Source organism: Microtus pennsylvanicus, chromosome 6, assembly GCF_037038515.1.
Source record: "Microtus pennsylvanicus isolate mMicPen1 chromosome 6, mMicPen1.hap1, whole genome shotgun sequence".
Lineage (NCBI taxonomy): Eukaryota > Metazoa > Chordata > Mammalia > Rodentia > Cricetidae > Microtus > Microtus pennsylvanicus.
This window is the reverse complement of record NC_134584.1, coordinates 51855232-51874474: the sequence shown is the minus strand read 5'-3', so window position 1 is coordinate 51874474 and position 19243 is coordinate 51855232. Positions and strand designations below refer to the sequence as shown.

The 19243-nt window shown below is 46.9% G+C and overlaps 1 pseudogene; it reads left to right on the top strand.

Annotated features, from left to right (window-relative positions):
• Positions 1-4824: 4824 nt before the first annotated feature.
• LOC142853047 (cytochrome c-like) lies at positions 4825-19023 on the top strand (annotated as a pseudogene).
• Positions 19024-19243: the final 220 nt, after the last annotated feature.

Genomic DNA, 19243 nt, shown 5'->3' with positions numbered 1-19243 from the left:
GCTTTTTCATATTATTATTAAATAACACCTTGCAAAAATAATTTGAAAAATCCAAGCTCAACAAATTGCTGATAGACTAGGCCGTATCAAGCGAGCCACTTGGAGCCTGGGGAACTGACTGTCTTCCTCCTGAAATGCTTGAACCTGTTTAATCTCCACACTTGAAAAGTGCCCGCAGCTTTTGCTCTGAGGAACAGAGAAAGAAGCCCCATCACCTGTACAGCATGGGTCTCCAGGCTGGCCGTGCTGCGGGGAAGGGCTACTGCTAGTCCTGAGGTAAAAAGAAAATCCGAGGTGGGGAAAGGTTTCCTTCTTCAGAGGTCATTTGGTTACTGTAGTTCCATTTTCTCCCAGAAGCCTCTGTTCTTGGCTGGCCGCCTCCCAAAGCGCTAGCTGCTCTTCACCTAGTGCACTACTCGGGGCAGCGGCAGGATCTTCAAGGCGTAACCTGACCTGGAACTGTTGAGTCCCCTGCCTCGGTTTCCCCAGGACTGAAATTACAGATATGTGCCGCCCAGTGCAGCCTGCCCCATATATGAAGCCATCTGCAGAGGGCAGAATAGATGGCACCTCCTCCAGCCACACCTTCTCCACCCTGTTGCCCTAGCCCCCGCATCTCCAGCATCATCCCTTTGTTGGCGCCTCCTCCAGCCACACCTTCTCCACCCTGCTGCCCTAGGCCCCGCATCTCCAGCATCAATCCTTTGTCAGCCTCACGTGAGCACATGAAAGGAGCAGTTCATCTAAATGAGCAACTGCTTTCTGGGAATAGGCCGGATGCAAGCAAAGCTGGGTAAAGCCGCTTGAGCGTGCCAAGCCTTGCAGAAAGGAAAAGCGGGATTGTTTCCAGGGACCAGCGATGGACACACACCAAGACGAGGCTGAATGGCTCCAGGCTCTTCACCACGGCCCCGTACTCTCTGCTTGGCACCCTTCCGCTGAGCATGGGAGATGGCTCTGGGGAAATTCCAGTCTGTAATTCATTTAAGCAGGGTAAACAGAGCTCCCGCTCCAGAGGAGTCTATCCTGAACAAGAGGCTCTTGGGATCTTCTTGTGGGGTTTGAAGTCTACATAGGCCATAAACACCAGGATTGGGAGAAGTATGGCCTAGCAGGCTCTGACCATCAAGGCCACAGGACAGGAGTGAGTTACCCTATGCTCTTATCTCAGACTTTCATCTATAAAGTGACTTTGGACAGCTCTGAGAAGCTATACAGATTTCGTAGAGTTGCCACAAAATTTTCCTTGTCTTTAAAAACTAATACATAAGGAAATCAAATAAATCATGTGTCCTATTTTGACCCACCAAAGACCGCGAGTGCGTTCACTATCATGCCACGTAAGCAGGGCACGAATACCTCAGGATAAAGCTGCCTTGCCATCTGCTGAGGAGAAGAATGCCAAGATTGCAAGAAAAGCTGTCTTAATAGCAACAAAGACTCATCTTACCACACGCAGCTCGTTATCCAAACGAGGATCTTTCACCATTGCACAACCAATGATTCCAGAAACACACCGGACGCAGAGGCAGACCTGAGTGCTCCTGTCCAACTCTTCCACTTCGTCACTAAAAATGCCTGATCAGCGTCATTGATTAGCCTACAATTGAACTTTACCATAACATCAAAGGGTATTAATATCAATAAACTGGCTCTTATCTAATTGGCCATGTGGCCCTGAATGTGCTCCACGTTACTCAAATGTCTGAAAAGGCATCAGGGCAGAGGGGCCTCAGCTGTGTGTGATTCAGCCTCCTGGTTAAGCACTGAATCACCCAGACGAGACTTCCCACAGGTGCACTGCAGGGCCGCGGTGGGCCCAGGAGGTTGGATGGGGAGGAGATAGATGGTCAAAGTTGCTTCACACACATGGCCAGTCAGTATCCACCAACTGGAAGAGCCAGGCACAGGTTCTAGATTGCTGTGAAGCCAGAGGTCCCGTAAAGGAGGAAGGGCAAGGAAGTCACCACAGCAACCAACGAGTAGAGCAAGCCAGGTGTAGCGGTGTTTTTGGGAAAGTCAGATCCTGTGCAAGAAATGAGCAGAGCCTTAGTGAGTTGTGAGCGAGAACTCCCAGCTGGTAAAACTGAGCCCTTAACGCATGCTTCAGCACTTTCTCTGTTTAGGCCCCAGGGACAGAGACTTGGACCCTGCTGCTGGGCGCTTGCTTACCACGGATAACATGTGGTCGGGGAGACAATTATTTCTATAACACTGCTTGAAGTGAATATACCTTTTCCGTTTAAAATGCATAGCATCGAGGTGAAATAATAACTGGAAGGATTGTGATATTTCCTCATCCCTGCCTCATCCCCTACAGTGAAGATGCTGGTTCCCTGGGTGTGTAAGAACCGTGATGGCCTCCCTTCCCTGCCTGTCACATACAGTGGAGGTGGAGATTCTCAGGCTGTGCTGGAATAACCTGGAGAAGCTGTTAAAACAGGGAGCTAGAAGCCAGGCCTCAGCGATTCTGATTCACAGGATTAGCAGGAGGACAAAGACGGCTCATTTAAGGAGTTCTTGTGTGAGATTAGCTCTACCAGTGTACAACCGGCATTGACTAACGTCAGTGTAAACATCTACAGGACACAGGATATGTCTGCAGTAGAGGGGCTGCAGAAGGCAGGAAGGGCTCACAGGGTCTCCATCGTCAGCTGTGGGGAGATAAAGGGGACGCCTAGGACCGGAACCTACAGGGACCATGCTCCAGTCTGTGTCTCGGCTTCCAAACAGAACAAAACGCAGGGGAAGGTGAAATCATGGCAAGAGCACAGGCCCTTTTAAAATGAGCACGAGAATATAAAGAGGGGTTCACAACTGACGATCAGGGCTGTCGGGCTGTGGCTGTCCGAGCAGCACCCTGAAGTGTTTTCTAGAAAGGTTTGTTGTGAGGAAGGATACCCACCTGACGCCAAGAGCAAACTTAGTGACCTCGCAAACGGAACCAGGCTCACACAAGCAGTCAGTCACACACCACTTACTCTTTTTTTTCTTTTTTCTTTTTTTTTTTTTTTTAACACAGCCCCTGTTCTGCTCAGGATGAACCCTTTCTGTGGCAACAACACCAGGATTTCCTCCTACTCTATCGCAGGTTTAAAAGCCAGCTGCGCTGTAACAGAGCCTCCTGGCTAGCCACCGCCCTCTGTTGTGCTGGCTCGGAAGAAGAGGCCTGAACAGTTTGGCAACATGATGAGCGTAACCCTGTCATTTTAAGATCTGTTGCTTGAATCCTGTACTAGCCCCGTGAAAGGAGACGGACAGATGTCCCGCAGCGTCGTGTTGTGGCTCCAATTGGGGAAATCGCATGACTCATGTCTATAAACTGATTAAAATGTTTTCTTTCTTTCATAATTTAGCCACGAGCATTAATTAAAGCATCAAAGAATATGCATTTGGACCTATAAAATCTTCATAATGAGCCAAGGCAAAAGGAACAAGTGTTCAGCCTCTGCATCGTGGAAAAATGAATTTTTAAGTAACTGTATTGGAGTTAAACATTTCTCTTCAGCAAAGTTAAACTCCCAAAAGGAAAACAAAAGCTCAGGCGTGAACCCAATGGCTTTTAAGAATTTCCTATGGCAACGTGGTTTGTTTCACTTGGAAGTAGCAACCTAGGCTGCTTTTGAGGAGTGACGGATGCTTATATGTGAGAGATAGTGCTCAACCGTAAAAAAAAATTACAAAATCTTGTTTTGGGTTGGTGTTAAGTTGGTTCTGTATCTTCTCACAAAATAAGTCATTACATGTGGTGGGAAAAGGGCCAGTGTGGATATGTGTATGGCTGCTCTCCTGGCAAGTGAGCTGAAAGTGAGCCGAATACAGGCACAGTTGCTCACCTGAGAAAGCAAGGATCCTAGAGCAAAGACCTGTTGGGAGCAACTGACCCCTACAGAAGCTCTGCTTTTTCCTGCAGTATTGTGTGTGTGTTCATGTGTGGGGACACAGTCACACTCGTGCCATGGTGCACGTGTGGAGGACAAAGGACAACGTTTGGGCGTCAGTCCTTGATTTCTCTTGTGTAAGCCCGGGTCTCTTCACCGTGTGAGCCAGGCTGACGGGCCCTGGAGTATCTGGGGTCCTTTCTGCCTCTGCCTTCCATCTCTCTGTAAAGCTGCAGTGGGATTGCCGACAGCGTGTGCCTGTGTTTGGCTTTTACCTGGTCCTGGGGCCTGGCACTTAGGTCCTCAGGCCTGCTGTTACCCACGGAGCCATCTCTACAACTCCAATATCATCGCATTGTTAACGTTCATCTTCTGTACCCCATGTCCTGCTGTCCCGCTGACGGGAGATGGAATGAATGAGACAGAAAGACACTGCCCTCTGGCAGTAGATTTTAGTGGGGAAGATCAACTCCTCGGTAGGGATTACAGATGGAAGTATGGAAGGTGATAGGTGCTCCTGGCTCAAATCTAAGAAAAATGAGCAATCTAAGATCTGAAAGGCGCAAACAGCAGGCTCACAGGTGAAGAGTCAGGGGTTCAGGAAAAAAGGAGTGTACTCTCCAAGACAGGAATTTGCACACACAAAATCCCAAGGACACTAACACCAGGCTGTGGGGGAGGAAGAAATGGGAGGATTGTCTCTTAGAAGAGACAGGATAGTTTCAATTCTGGAAAATGTTGCCTGCTGTGTAGGTGAGATGTAGGATCCTACAGGTGACTTGGTACATGCTATGCAGCTTAGCTGGAGAGCTATTGCTAAACACAGACACTGGGGACAGGCTTGAACAGTGTGTGTATCTCCCCAAGGACAGCAGGACCCAAGAAGCCAAGGAAGGAAGCATCACAAGCAGGAAGGAAGCCCCACAAGCAGGAAGGAGCCACGATGACCCAGGACTTTGCTCTGGTAAGCTGAGGCCTGCAGCTTCCATTGCACTTTGCTGCATCGCTGGTGATTTGGGCAAAAGTAGTTTCCCAGCAGGGATGAGAAGCCCGAGGGAGCGGGTAGAGGGAAGGTAAGAAAGCTAGCGGCCCACACTCACGGGAAGCAGCTCTTCCCAGAAGAATGGCTGAGCCACCCAGGCAAGGCTGTGTGAGACCAGACTTTAGAGAGACCCTCTGCAGCTTGTGTTTGCTTAGATGGCAGTGAGAGGAGGCAGGAGAGAGACAAGCAGGAGGTTTGAGCGAAGAGGGGAAAGGAATTGAAGGGAGGTGTGCTGGTTTGAGTAGTTGTGGTCTGCATAGACTCATGTGTTTGAATGATTGGCCCATCAGGAGTGGCACTTTTAGGAGATGTGGTCTTGTGGAAGTAGGTGTGGCCTTGCTGGAGGAAGTGTGTCACTGTGGAGGTGGGCTCTAAGGTCTCATATGCTCAAGCTACACCCACGGTGGCACACAGTCTCTCCTGCTGCCTGCCGATCTGGATGTAGAACTCTCAGCTCCTCCAACATCATGTATTTCTACACACTACCATGTTCCCTGTCCAAGACAATAACGGACCAAATGTCTGAAACTGTAAGCCAGGCCCAATTAGATGTTTTCCTTTATACGAGTTGTCATGGTCATGGTGTCTCTCCACAGCAACAGATCCCCTAACTAAGACAGGAGGTTACCAAGAAGACAGGGGCGAGTGGTGTCCTGGATGCAGGGGCAGGACCAGGTCCCGGAGGAAGAAGAGTGGCCACATGGAGATGACCCAGGGGACTTAGAGAGTTGGTCCAGTGTTTGCAGGGAGCTGAGCATGTGCCCATGGGCTTCCCTCACATGGAGGGAGGCAGAGTGCTCATCTGAGAGTGAGGGGAGCAGGGAAAGCTAGACACCTTGGCCAAACGTTCCTTGGACCCCTTTCTCTCCCCACGGATCCCTGTTGCCTTCATCTTCAAGCAGTATCCCGCCCACCCCCGAACTGTCTTTTCTAGGTGTTCAGCATGCCTGGCTTTCTATCTTGTGACTGGATGTTTGAAAGACAGCAAAGAAGATGACGCTGGTTCATGCTAAGGTTGCTCTGACCCATGTCTCACAACCCAATCTGAGCCATTTCTGTTAGCTAAGCAACCCCTAACTCCAAGTTTCAAAATAAAGAATAGAGTGACTAGCTTGTGGGGGGAAGGGGGCAGTGAGCCAGGCCAGAAAGCTGGAGTTCACCTTTAAGGGCACCTTTTACCCATACACTAACCCAAGGACTAATGTCAAAGAGGTAAGACACTCTGTGGCCTCTGTGTGCTGAGAAGCCACTGTGCACCCAGCTGTATGATGGATATAGAAACGTGAGGATGGTCTCCCCTCGCGATCCAGGCCCTGGTTTGACTCATAATAAAAATATTGTGGCCACTAAAATGACCACTGCTGTTGACATCCCTAGCCAGGGTAAACGGGGCCTCTCCTCCAGTGCAGCAGCCCCCCCACTATGTGGGGTTCAGACAGTAGGACCCTCAGTTGTAGAGCAATGCCTCACAGTCAGCTGGATTTGACCTTGTGAATGGTGACTCCACACGGTGATGGTAACACTCAGCAGTGGGTCGTCACTACATTGTCTCATGTCACCGACGCCTGGGCCACTGGAACTGTTGAAGCATCATAGGTTGGCGAAATCAGTTCTGCAAGCTGCATGTAAAATGTGTGGCAGTGTGGGCATGCTGCATGTCCCTAGGCCCGAGAGTGCAAACACATACAAAACTCTGCTTAGTGACCCTGACCTCTGTCTGCTGTGTGGGCTCAGGCTCGGATGTCAAGGTTGCTGCCTTTGGAGCCAGAAACTCTTTTAAAAATATAATGGACAGGGCCCTAACCCCTCCGCGAAGAACTACTGGCTACTGAAGGATTATGGGAGAGGGACAGCCATGGTCATCAGCACACCAGGCTCCATTGGGCAGTTCCAAACCCATGGCTGGACAAATGAGCCTGGTTAAACTCGGTGACTCACACAACAGAATCAAAAGACATAACATGGAAAAGGACCCATATGGAGGCGTGGGGAGGGGTGTTGATGGGATGGAAGGAAAAGAGGAGAGGGTGAAGCGAGAGAAATCAAAATGCCTTTTATACAGGTCTTATGTTGTCAGAAAATACTTTAAAAACTATTATACTGCAGCAGAAAATAACAATATGTTTGGTGGGTTAAGAAAAATATCACCATCGTGGAGTGTTTGGAAAACACAAAAAGACCTCAAGACAAAATCAAAGTGATCTGTGATTCTAATTGGCTGTTTCACAAAGATCATCTCTGGGAGCTACTTAGCATTTCCTTTAGAGTTCGCTGCCCAGCCCTCACATCCGCTGGCCCCATCTCCATCCCCCTTCCTACCTCTGTCCTGGGCATAGCTTTCTCATTAGGGGCTGTGTCTCCATCCACTTCCCCACCCTGCGCCTTTTCACGGCGCTAACTCAGGAAGTGTAAAGGCTGTAACAGAAGCCTTTTATTTCCACCCCGCTCCCCATCTTTCCTTCCTCTCCTGCCAGGATTCCTTTATCTTGGAGTGCTTCCATTTTCATACAAGTTCAATTCAAAACGTGAAACAGTTTATGCTTTTCGAGTCCAACTTCCTCCCTGCACTTGTTAAAGCAGACCAGTAACAGGAAAAATGCCCCGATTATGACAGATCCGCCTCCAAGTGCATCGCCGCTTCAATTTAGAGTCTTGGGATAATGATCTGCCGCCACATGGGGGTTATAACTTGAGGTTTCCATAAAAATGCATCTCGATGAACCAGCTCTGCCACCGTGCCAAGTAGCTGGCGTGTCTCTGGAAGTTCCAGGCTTGATGTTTGCTCTGTGTGGTGAGGGCAGCTTTCTCGGGAAGGCAAATGACCAGAAAGAGATTAGGGATGGACTTCAGGTGTGGTCCTCTCCTCAGAGGTGTTGTACTCTCTGTTCTAGAAGCTAACCTAGAGGGAGGCATAGTGCTTTAGAAGGTGATTATCTTATTTAAGCCTCCACTTGTCAGGGGAGCTAAGGTCAGCCACAAAGCCATCGGAAAAGAGGGGCTGGCTGGCTAGAGAGCAATTTCTTTGCAGGAGATGGGGGGTGGGGTGTCAGTTTGAACAATTTGGTTTTTGAATCTAGTGACCTCCTGAGACCAGGAGTCTGGAGATTAAACACAGAGAAAACTCAGAATGCAGTTAGCTCCCCTTCTCTTAGTTACTCCGGACTAAAAACAAAAACAACAACAGAAATACTTCTAACTTCGCCGCCCCCGCCCCCTCAAACTGCCTGTTAGGCTTCTCCTTGGGTTATTTTCATTAGGGTGTGTTTTTCTGATAGAAGGCCAAGGCCTCGTCTTTGTGTTTTTGCAGAGTGCCATGTCTACTCATTGGTCTTAAGAAATTACAGACAAAAACAGGCATGTGGGGAGCTGGCAGTCCCGCCTCACAGCCTCTCCACACTGAGGCTCTGCCCACGAACCAGAATGGAATATTTTTATAAGGCAATATTAAAGCATTCTAATCCCAAGAAACTAAAGGAAGCCTCCATTAACTAGATATAAACCAGAGCCTGTGGTTGGCACGGGGTTGCTGCCACTTGCATGATTCGCTGGATGCCGCGCTAACGAGGGCCTGTTCTGTGGTCAGGACAAAGGCAGCCAGCCTGCCCTTTCCAGAGAGTGAACCAACCTCACAACTGCATGGCATGATGGGGCAGGGGCAGGTGAGATCTCTCAGGACAAACTTCTTGCTGTGCTCAACTCTCAGGCTCTAGGAGCCAGGGCGAAAAGAATCAGGTGTCAGAGACATAGACCTGGGTGTTTGGGGAATACTTGAAAGCCCAGCACTGTGGGGCAGAGAAGATGGGCAGAAGCCTGTCTTCCTTCTTCCACCCTTTCTCCCTTTTGTCCTTCCTCTTTTCCAGTCTCTGCTCTCTCCTCTTCTGCCCTTCCCTTTTATGCCCTCACTCCCTTCCATCCTCCTTTCCTCTCTCCCTCCCTTCCTTCTGTCCTCCCTTCTCCCTTCCAGTCTCCCCTCCCTCCCTTCCTTCCTTCTGTCCTTCCTTCCTTTCCCCTCCCTCCCTTTCTTGTTTTCCCTCCTTCCAATTTCCTCTGTCCTCCCCTTCCTTTACCCCTTTCCCACTTTCTTCCTTCCTCCATCTCTCCCTCTCTCCTTTATTTCCCTCCTTCTCCCCCTTCCCGCCTGCAGCTTCTTCCTCTTCACCCTACTCTCAATTCTCCCTTCCCCTTCTCTCCAATCTTTCCTTTTTCTCAACTAAATGTTGTAGTAACTGTGTGCTTCCCGCTTTCACCATAGGTTATGAAGACTGAAGGTTTATTAAGAGGGAAATAAGCTCAGATCAACAGTGTGGTGTCAACATTGACAGTTCAGTGAGGTGTGAGCTGGGACTTGAGAAAGATGCCAAAGTCTTCATTGCCAAACTCCCCACCGCCGGAAGTGCATATGGCCAGCAGGGTCCTGCATCCCTGAGCTGAGCAGGTTAACAGGGACCTGCCTAGGTTTCAGAAGGGCTCAGGGGCATGGCCAGTAATCACCCACAGAACATACATGTTCCTTCTATCCACGACACACACTGAAGAGGCTGGAACTGCCCTGAAGTGAGCTTATAGATTTAGGGGTGACCCCTGTCACCAAGCCAGGCCCAGTTAGCCCCACAAGAATGGGAAAATTTCTTTCAAAAGCCCAAGTGTGTTGGCTTTAAGGAATCAGGAGGCACTGTGGTTGTTGCAGGAGAAAGCTGAAGGGCACCCCTGGGAGGCACTACTGTCCTGTCTTATGAAACCGCTCTGCAAAGTCCCAGCAGAGCCCTGGAGGACTGAAACTTTTGGGTTTCATTTTCATCTTCGGGGCCAACTGCAATAGCTACCCAAATGCAAACCTCACAAAACTCAGTGAAGTGTTTGCTATTCAGTTGGTTCCAACTGTCCCTTATTGAGGAGAAACAGCTAACAATATAAGTTTTTAAACAATTGTTAACTATTATAAGAGGGCTTTTTAAAATGAGAACATTGTTCAATGTAGTCACATTTTCTTTCTAAAAATAGGCAAATAAAATGATTCACAGATGTCGATTTATGAGAAAAATAGTAAAGTATACAAACTGAACTGTACTTGAAGGGGGCAGAGCCCCTCCTTAGGAACTAATCTGTAGAGAGCCCCTCCACTCCCATTCCTAGCAGGAAACCCCAAGACCCAGCAGGATTTGTGGCACATTGTTGAGCACATGCGTGCTGGCTGCTCATGCGTGCTGGCTCTATTTGTGGTACCTTAGAGGACCAGGGCATAAGCAGAGGTGAAAACATAAACTCTCAGCAGGACACACGCTGGCAGGAGCGGACCCTGCTGAAGCCTACAGCTTCCTGAGGGACAGAGCTCCATAGTTGGTCTGCATCCGAGTCACATAAAGCTGGTCATGGTAGTGGACACTTGTCATCCTAAAAATTGGAAGGCTGAAGCAGGAAGAGTCTGAATTTGAGAACAGACTGGACTATGTAATAAAACCCGTAAGGGGCTGGGGAGAAAGATGGGGCTGGGAGAATGGGTCTGGAGCACTAGTTAAGTGAAGAACCTTCTCCCATGCTCCAAGCCTCAGTTCAGTATATCTGGTCAAGCCCAGAACACGCACATTGAACTTACCTTCCAGGTCATGCTACAACTCGTGGGACACTGACTCGGCTTTCTGAAACACTTCTAGAAGGAAAGCATTGGAAAAAACCTTTCCCATTTCAGGATCCTACCTGCCAATGCCAGTGGAGGTCAATTTGTTTGTTCTGTGTGTATGACGTGTGTGTGTGTCTGCGTGTCTGCATGTTCATATGTGTGTAGAAGGTGCAGGTGGAGGCCAGAAGTCATTGTCAAATGCCTTCTTCTAGTGATCGCTACCTCAATTTCTGAAACAGTACCTGTCAGTGAGTTCTATTTAGCTGGACAGGCTGTCCGGCAAATCCTCCTGCCTCTGCACTCCTGGTGCAAGGGCTACAAACACATGCCACCATACCCAGCTTTTTTACGGGCGCTGGAGGTCAAACTCAAGACTTCCTATGTGCATGGTGAGTACCTATCTACCTAGTGAACATCTCCTTTGGTCCCTATCCAGTTCTAGTAATTCCTACGAGAGTTTCTAATGCCCACATTTTTAAATCACAATAAAATTAATTTAAAATGACTGTGCTCACATTTTTGAGTGCGACTATACAATTCCTTTAAAATTAAGCATTTAATATACATGATGTGCTTAATCCGCATGAAGATTAGTTTGCTATTGGTAGCAGACGTGGTTCTAGAAATATTAAAAGCTGTTCTGTCGTTCTGTCCTGTAACTGGAGGTTTCTCTCCCGCTCGCCAGTTCCAGAATAACCACTCTGGGGCTCATATCAATTACAAGCTGTTTGTCCTATTAGCTCAGGATTATTACTAACTAGCTTTTACAACTTAAATTAACCCATTTCTATTATTCTATATTTTGCCACGAGGTCTGTGGCTTTTTACAAATCTTGCTTCCCTGGCAGCTGCTGGTATTTCCCTCAACTCTGCCTTCTTTCTCTCTGTATTCAGTTTGGCTTTCCTGCCTAGCTCTATTCTGCCCTGCCATAGAACAAAGCATCTTCTTTATTAACCAGTGGTAATTTACCATACTCACAGCATACAGAAGAGCATCCCATGTCCCCGTCCTTCCTCCACCTCCTGCCATAACAACAGCATCCCAGACAGGAACTACTCCTTTAGCTTGTATCTGAGTGGGAAAGATGAGTGGTGGCCTGGGGAGGGCACAGCTGCATCAGAACCCACAGTGGTCAAAGGTGAGAAATAAACTTTGGTTCTTTGAACCAATACACTTTGGGTTCTATACCTGCAGAGAGGATGATTTTAGCCAAAGCCACCAACTCTTACAGCTTTCTCACTAATATTGGCAAAATCCTATTCTGGGTGCAGCTCAAGGGAATGTCTCTGTCCCAGTTCTGTCTGGAGTTTTCTAGTGTCATCTGAATTCCCTGTATTCCACACCACTAAGGGAATTCTTTGGATGGCATCCTTAATATTAAACCATGAGTCACCCTGCAAATGCTTGAAGTTGAGGGTTTAAGTACTAAAATGTCATCAGCTAGATCTCAGTAAGTGAATTCTTAACAACATGGAACATAGCATATTGTCCTCCCCAGAGCTCTTCACTACCATGGCTGGACTGTGGGGCCACAACTGTACACGCTCTCCCATGGCCTCTCCATGTTCCTGCTCTAACCACGCTGGAATCTCTTTTATGTGCTTCCCTGGGTCAGTGGTGCCGTAAGCATAAAATAGTGTTTATTTGCTTCTATCTGTGGTAGCAGAAAAATAACAATAAAATCCATTGAGACTATGCGTTTTAGTCTCCAATACGGCTTCCGTGACATTTCCTGTATCACATTATCAAGTATCTCTGTGGAAAATGGGATTTTATGGCTTCACCATGCCATGTCCCCTACTGTGCTCCTCCAGTAATCATACATCACTGTCAGAACATGCCTGTGAGTCCAGATGGGCGGGAGAGAAGGGGGTTAGCTGTGGACTAGCTCACCAGGGCTCTCCCACAGGTCACCGCGGATCTGAGTTCTGTGGGGAGCGACCAACTTTTCGCTTAATTATGCCTGGACGTTTACCACATCAACTTCCACGTTTTCCGTGTTCCGTGATCTAGCATGCAAGAGACTGTGTGAGCAAGGGTTGAAATTCTTTCAAAAAAAAAAGAAAGGTTTGTAACCCAGTTGGGAAAAAGAGAATCAGTGGGAGCCAGACCAAGTTCCAGATGTTTCCGTCTACTTCCAGCTGCTAGTACTTGGTGTTGAATGCCCCCCAGGCCCATGTGATGAAGGTTTGGTCTCCAGTGAGTTGCGTTGGGAGATGGCGGGACTTTTCAAGATGACACCTAGTGGGTATGCTAGGTTATTCGGGATATACCTCTGACATCACCCGCTTCCTCTCGTTTGTTCCCTGGTCATGAGGTGAAATAAGGCTTTGCTCTGCTGTGAGCTGCTTCACCTCGGGCTAATGCAGTGAGACCAACTGACCAGGGATGGGAAACGCCCAAATTGAATGCAAACGACCTTCTCTCCTTCTGAGCAGCCTATGTCGGGTATCCAATACAAGGCTATCACATACTCTACTGTCTCCATGAGATGAGGCTGGGTTGCCCACGGCTCTAAAGTCCACATAACAGGTCCAGCCTCAAGCCTAGGAGGACTCTCTCCAGCCAGCAGGCCCGCAGAACACTCAGGCAGTGCAGGGAGAGTCATTGCCACCGAGCACATAGTTCAAGAGGTGGATATCCCAGAATTATTCTGCCTCCTGTGGGTCTGCCTCCAATTCTTCCCTAACGCATGGTAAGTAAGCCTGCTGTTATTTCTCTTCGCTTTCTTTTCTCAGGGCCAGAGCGGTGGCTAATGCCGTTAACTTTGTTTCACAGAAAACAAAACCGAGATCCAGGGACGGTGTAAGAGGAGCAGGCAGCAGGTCCTGAGGCTCCTTTAAAGCTGATGAATCACACAGACGATCGAATAACCAGAGTGTTTCTGGAATGAATTAGTAGTTGTTCACAGCATTTCGGAAAGCCGTAGCATGCAAAGCTACGCTGTGCGGTGACTCATTCCATTCGGGTCTGCTTGGAAGGAGAAGTGAAATGAGATAGCGTCTTCCTCTGTCTTCTGCTTCGGTAAGAGAATGCCTGAGACTGAGTAATTTATAAAGAAAGTGGGTTTGTTTTGGCTCGTGGTTCCGGAAGACTGGAACGGCTACCATAGGGCAGCCATTAGGTAGATGAGTAGGGAAGGAGCGAGGCTAGGAAGATGATCCAAGCCGAGACCTGGAGGTTAGAATGAACACAGGCTGCTGGAGAGGCTTCAAGTCCATGCTGTGAGGTGGAGGAGTGAGCAGTGGGGCCGGGGGAGAAGGCAGCCCCTGGCTGACCTGATTTGGATCTAGGCTGAACTAGGGAGGGAGAGATAGCAAGTGCCCTTTTCTTCTAGTGTATCTTTGTAACATTTGTATAGCAGACATCCTTAGAGCACAGAGATCTAGTTTCTGGAGCAAGGGGAAAGTCACCGTATTTGAACCCCATGGAAAGATTTGAGTTCCTTAGGCTTGGGTTTCTCTGCAGAGGCAGAACATTAGTAAATGTTTGGCACCTGCCTGGGTCACTCCACTGTGCCTCTGTGGGACTAGGAACACAGAGAGACGGTGAAAGTTTCCTGGCTTGCTATTCCGGAAGTTAGTAAACCAGGAATCTTGTGTACTCTGTCCACATGAGGCAAGCTCCCAGCATTCAGGTTAACATGTCGGTTTTCAAGTATATAAAACATCAGATTCCACCAGGAGGTGGTGGCGCACACCTTTAATCCCAGCACTCGGGAGGCAGAGGTGGGCAGATCTCTGTAAGTTTGAGGCCAGCCTGGTCTACAGAGCAAGTTCCAGAAGAGGCAAGGATATACAGGGAAACTCTGTCTCAAAAAAAAACCCTTCAGATTTCCTTATGGTTCTCAGTCAGTTATTGCTGCTTCAATAGTTTGGAGGCTGTTGCAATGATCCAAGTGAGGAGGTGAAATAACCTCATTTTATTTCACATAACCAAGTATGTGAAAATAAGAATAGACTCAAAACATGACAGAAATATTTAGAGAATTGACTGAACTTGTGCTTTATACGAGCCTAGGAAGCCAGTATTATCTGTGCATCTCAAAAAACAAATGCTCAAGCTTAATATATATATATATATATATATACATATATATATATATGCATTCATGCATGTATGTGTGTGTGTGTTAACAAACAAGTTCTGTGGCTGTAACTCAGCTCCAGATTGCTTCTTAGTATAAACAAGGCTTGATCCTTTCTAAAAGGAGGAGCATTTTATCTTGATCCATGGTTTCAGAGGTTTTTTGAGCATGGTTAAGTGATTCCATTGCTCCTAGGCCCATGATAAGGTTCAATATCACGGTAGCAAGCATGGCATTAAGTGGACCCGCTTACTTCATGATGGGCAGGGAGCAGAAGGAAGTTACAGTGGGGATCAGAGCCTAGATACACCCATCAAAGGCACACTCCCTCCCCCAGTGACCTGCTTTCTATAACTTGTCCCCACCGTATCATTCCAACACCTCCCAGCAGGCTGGTCATGGTTTGAACCCATGGCAAGCCATCTATGAAGTTAGAGTACTCCTGATCTCTGGAAATGTTCTCAGGGACACACCCAGCCCTGTCCTTTGCTAATCTGGGTGTCTCTCAACCTAATCAAGTCAGCAACCAAGATCATTATATCATCTAACCACACCAGCAGGCTAAAGAAGAAAAAAAGCCATGTGGTCACTTCAGTAACAGCATAAAAAGCTGGCAAGACACCCATATGCATAAAATAAAAAGGGAGCTTTCTCTAAAAAGTAGAATGATTCTTTCTTCTTTGAGTAGCCTGGCTTTCCTGGAACTCACTCTGTAGACCAGGCTGGCCTCAGACTCAGAGATCTGCCTGCCTCTGCCTCCCAAGAGCTGGGGTTGAAGATGTGCACCACCACCTGGTTCTCCCTCGTAACTTAATCTCACTTCTATCTCCTTTGCCTAGAGTCATTTTTCATCAGTTCTTTGCAATACCAACTGAGCATAGGAAAAAAATTAGTTTATCACTAAATTGTTGGATAATTTTTTTGATGCAGTAGCCTAAACATGTATTGGAAGACTCAGGCATAACCCAGTGCCCAGTGTCCCTTCTCCCCAGGGATGGCTCAGTGTGCTAAGCGGTGCATCCTCAGGAAGAAATGAGATGGTCCAGTGATCTCCAGTAACATCACCCGACTTTCCGTAAACTAACCACAGTAACTGGCAGAATTTAATAACATTTGGCTACTTTTGCTATTTCTGCAGTCTATTTACCATTGCCTGACTAGACCACATCCTACACATTCAGAGAACTGAAATTAACTTTATTAACACTTCAGAACACAGGATGGTAAGGAAACATGATGTGGGATCCCCTGTGTATGCTATGAATATGTTTTACTACCATTGCTTATTAAATAAGCTGTTTCTGCCAGTGGCTTAGTAGAGTAAAGCCAGGCAAGAAATCTGAACAGAGATAAAGAGAAAGTAGGCAGAATCAAGGAGACACCATGTGGCTGCTGAAGGGGAAAGATGCCAACCAGAACCTTACCAGTAGGGCACAACCTCATGTTAATACACAGAATACTAGAAATGGGTTAATTTAAGATGTAAGAGTTAGCTAAAAAATATGCCTAAGCTATTGGCCAAACAGTGTTGTAATTAAAATAGTTTCTATGTGATTATTTGGGTCTGAGCAGCCGAGAATCGAATGAGCAGTTTCCTACTATAGAAGCATGAACATTTTCCTCATTTAAATATAAATTTTTATTGTAGTCCGTTCATCTTGAATAACGTAGATGGTCTTTCAATTTGTATTAGTTCAATTGGTACACCGCCTGCCCTGTGTCCTTGAGAATGAATGAGCTGGAGTTTTGGCTTGTGGATTTAGACCAATATTTATTTCTATATCTTGGGCAAGAATGGGTCAGATTTAAAAAAAACAAAACAGCATTAATGAAAATTAAAGAGTAGATTTCGGGAGTTCTCTTTGGGCAGGATGCTGTAGCAAACCTAGGTCCTTATTCTCTACTCTCCGTACACCCCTCCACTGAGCTGCACCCCAGGCAGACACGTGATGTTTCACATTGATTGCTTCACAGCTCTCCGACGCTGGAATCCACCGCTTAGGATGTAAAGAGGACCTCACATCAAGAAGCCGTGAGGCTCTTTAGAGCCCCATTTAAATTATCTGTTCACATCAATTAGGAGGGGTGGTCAATGTGTCTGTAAAACACTGATTTATTTAGAGAGCGTCACATGTTTGAGAGCTGCCTTGGCACGGAACTGCGCTAAACATAGAGATTCACACTGCATGCCCACTGGGCTCACATTAAAGGGAAAATACGCAATAGGGGTTTACCTCAGTGGGGTGAGGCTTGATGTTTTCCAGATGGTTGACTCCACCAGTGAGCTCAATAGAAATATCTTCAGGAAAGAAAAAAAAGACGCTCAAATATGAAATAAGCAATGCATATACACCAAGCCACGATCTGCTACATTTCCTTACATCTGGGCTGGGAGTGTCTCTTGTCCCTAGCTGCGGATGGGGTGGTCTTCTCTGTCAGTGGGAGGCCCCATTAGATTTCCCATTAGGAAAATCATTCTGGCAGGGTAGTTCTAGAACATTGTCCATAAGTAGATGCAGGGGCTTCTCTTGGGGGGGAAAGGGGGAAGAGAAGAAAGCAGCAACGAAGAAATGTTTTCTTTGTGTGTGGGAGTGAAGCTGAACATGAGCGTGGGGATTTCATGCTACAGCTCTCGGGAAAGGTCCATCAGCACACAGCTTGAAAGCATGGGAAGTTGACCAAGGATTCCGAAACTGCTCCAAAATGAGCCAGCGAGAGTCCAGGGAGCCAATGGCAAGACATGACATTATGAAAAGGAAGCCCAGGATTGGCCCTTTGGAAGGTAGGGACAGGCACGACTATGCTTTCTTTTAGATACCTGTAATCCGAGCTCTCAGGCATTTCAGGTCACCCTGGACTGAATGATGATGCCCTGTCTCGAAAGCGTAAACACCAACAAAGTTCACATTTAAAGACTTCTGGGTAGTGACAGAAATATAACTGGTTTTGCTACCCTTCTGCATGTATGTGTATACACACACGTGAGCACAAATGCATTCACATGGAGAAGAGTCAGGAGGAGGCTGGGAAGACCTCGCCCAGGACCCCACCCCATCCTGTCCCTTCTGCACGTCTCCAGGGGTCTCCAGTCACAAAGAACAAAATGCTATCATTTTTCAAGATAGTGAATAGGACTGAGGAGGGTCAGTATATTAGGCGAAGAAGTCAGATTCAGAAAGACAAACCTATGTATAGACAAACCTATAGGTGGAATCTAGGCAGTGTGTGTGTGTGTGTGTGTGTGTGATGCATGTACACATATAAGACATGAAGAGGAAGGGAAGAAACAGAAAGGGGAAGTGGGAGAGGAAACTGGCAATAGTCAAAGTACATGACATACTTGGATAAAAATATTATAAAATCCATCACTTTGAATATTCATAGATTATATTCATTTAAAAACAAAAATTATATAGATATAATGGATTTGATGAAATGATTATGCACTGAATTTTTAAAAATTAAGACCTACTTTGGTGTTTTTGTTTTGTTTGTTTTGATATAGGAACTCTCTACGTAGCCCTGCCTAGCTCGGGACTCACTATGTAGACCAAGCTGGCCTTGAACTCACAGAGCTCTGCCTGCCTCTGCCTCCCAAGAGCTGGTGTGTCCAGCTCAGACCTACTTTGCAGTCTGCTGTTTATAAGTCATTCCCAAGCCTTGCTTAAGAACAGGGAGCTGCTCTGTGTCCCTCTTCAGGTTGTAGCAATTATGGTGTTAACCAACAGCAGTGAATTAAAAATGCATGTTCAGAAAGACCAGAAGATTTTTGTTCAGAAGTGTGCCCAGTGCCTCCCTGATGTGGGATTCCCCTCTGTATGCTGTGATTATCATTAATGAATAAAGAAACTGCTTTGGACCTATAACAGGGCAGAATTTAGCTAGGCGGGAAAAACTAAACTGAATGCTGGGAGAATGGAGGTGGAGTCAGGGAGAAGCCATGGATGTGCTGCCAGAGACAAATGCACTGAAACTTTGCTGGTAGGCCACAACCCCATGGTGATGCACAGATTAATGGAGATGGGCTAAATTAAGATGCAAAAGCCAGCAAATAAGAAGCTAGAGCTAATAGGCCAAGCAGTGATTTAAATGATATAGTTTCTGTGTGATTATTTTGGGAGTCTGGGCAGCCTGCTTACTACACCTCCCTGTGAAAAAGGGGGGCAAGCTTAAGACTGGACCAAATCTTCATGATTTGTCTGGGTGCAAGGTAGGTCAGGGCACTGGATTCTCTAACACAGATGAGAACAAGAACAAAGGCATCATTCGGGGAGAGCATGCCCCATGGAATATCTTGAGAATCCCAGGAAGTACATCCCTGGAACAAAAATGATCTTTGTCAGAATTAAGTAGACGGGGAAAAGGGCAGATCTAATAAAGGCTACTAATGAGTAATGTCACTGCCTTATTTATGACAAAATGGACATCTCATGGCTTTTAACGTGTATCATAATTTAGTTCATACAGCAGACCTCAGATCATAAATGACTAACAGTGTTTTTGTTGGGTAGCCCCAATTTAAGTAAAATTGACTTGTTGTAAAGTGGATATGATCTTTTTAAAGATAACAACAACAAACAAGATAAGAACAGCATCAATTAAAACAGAAACCTCC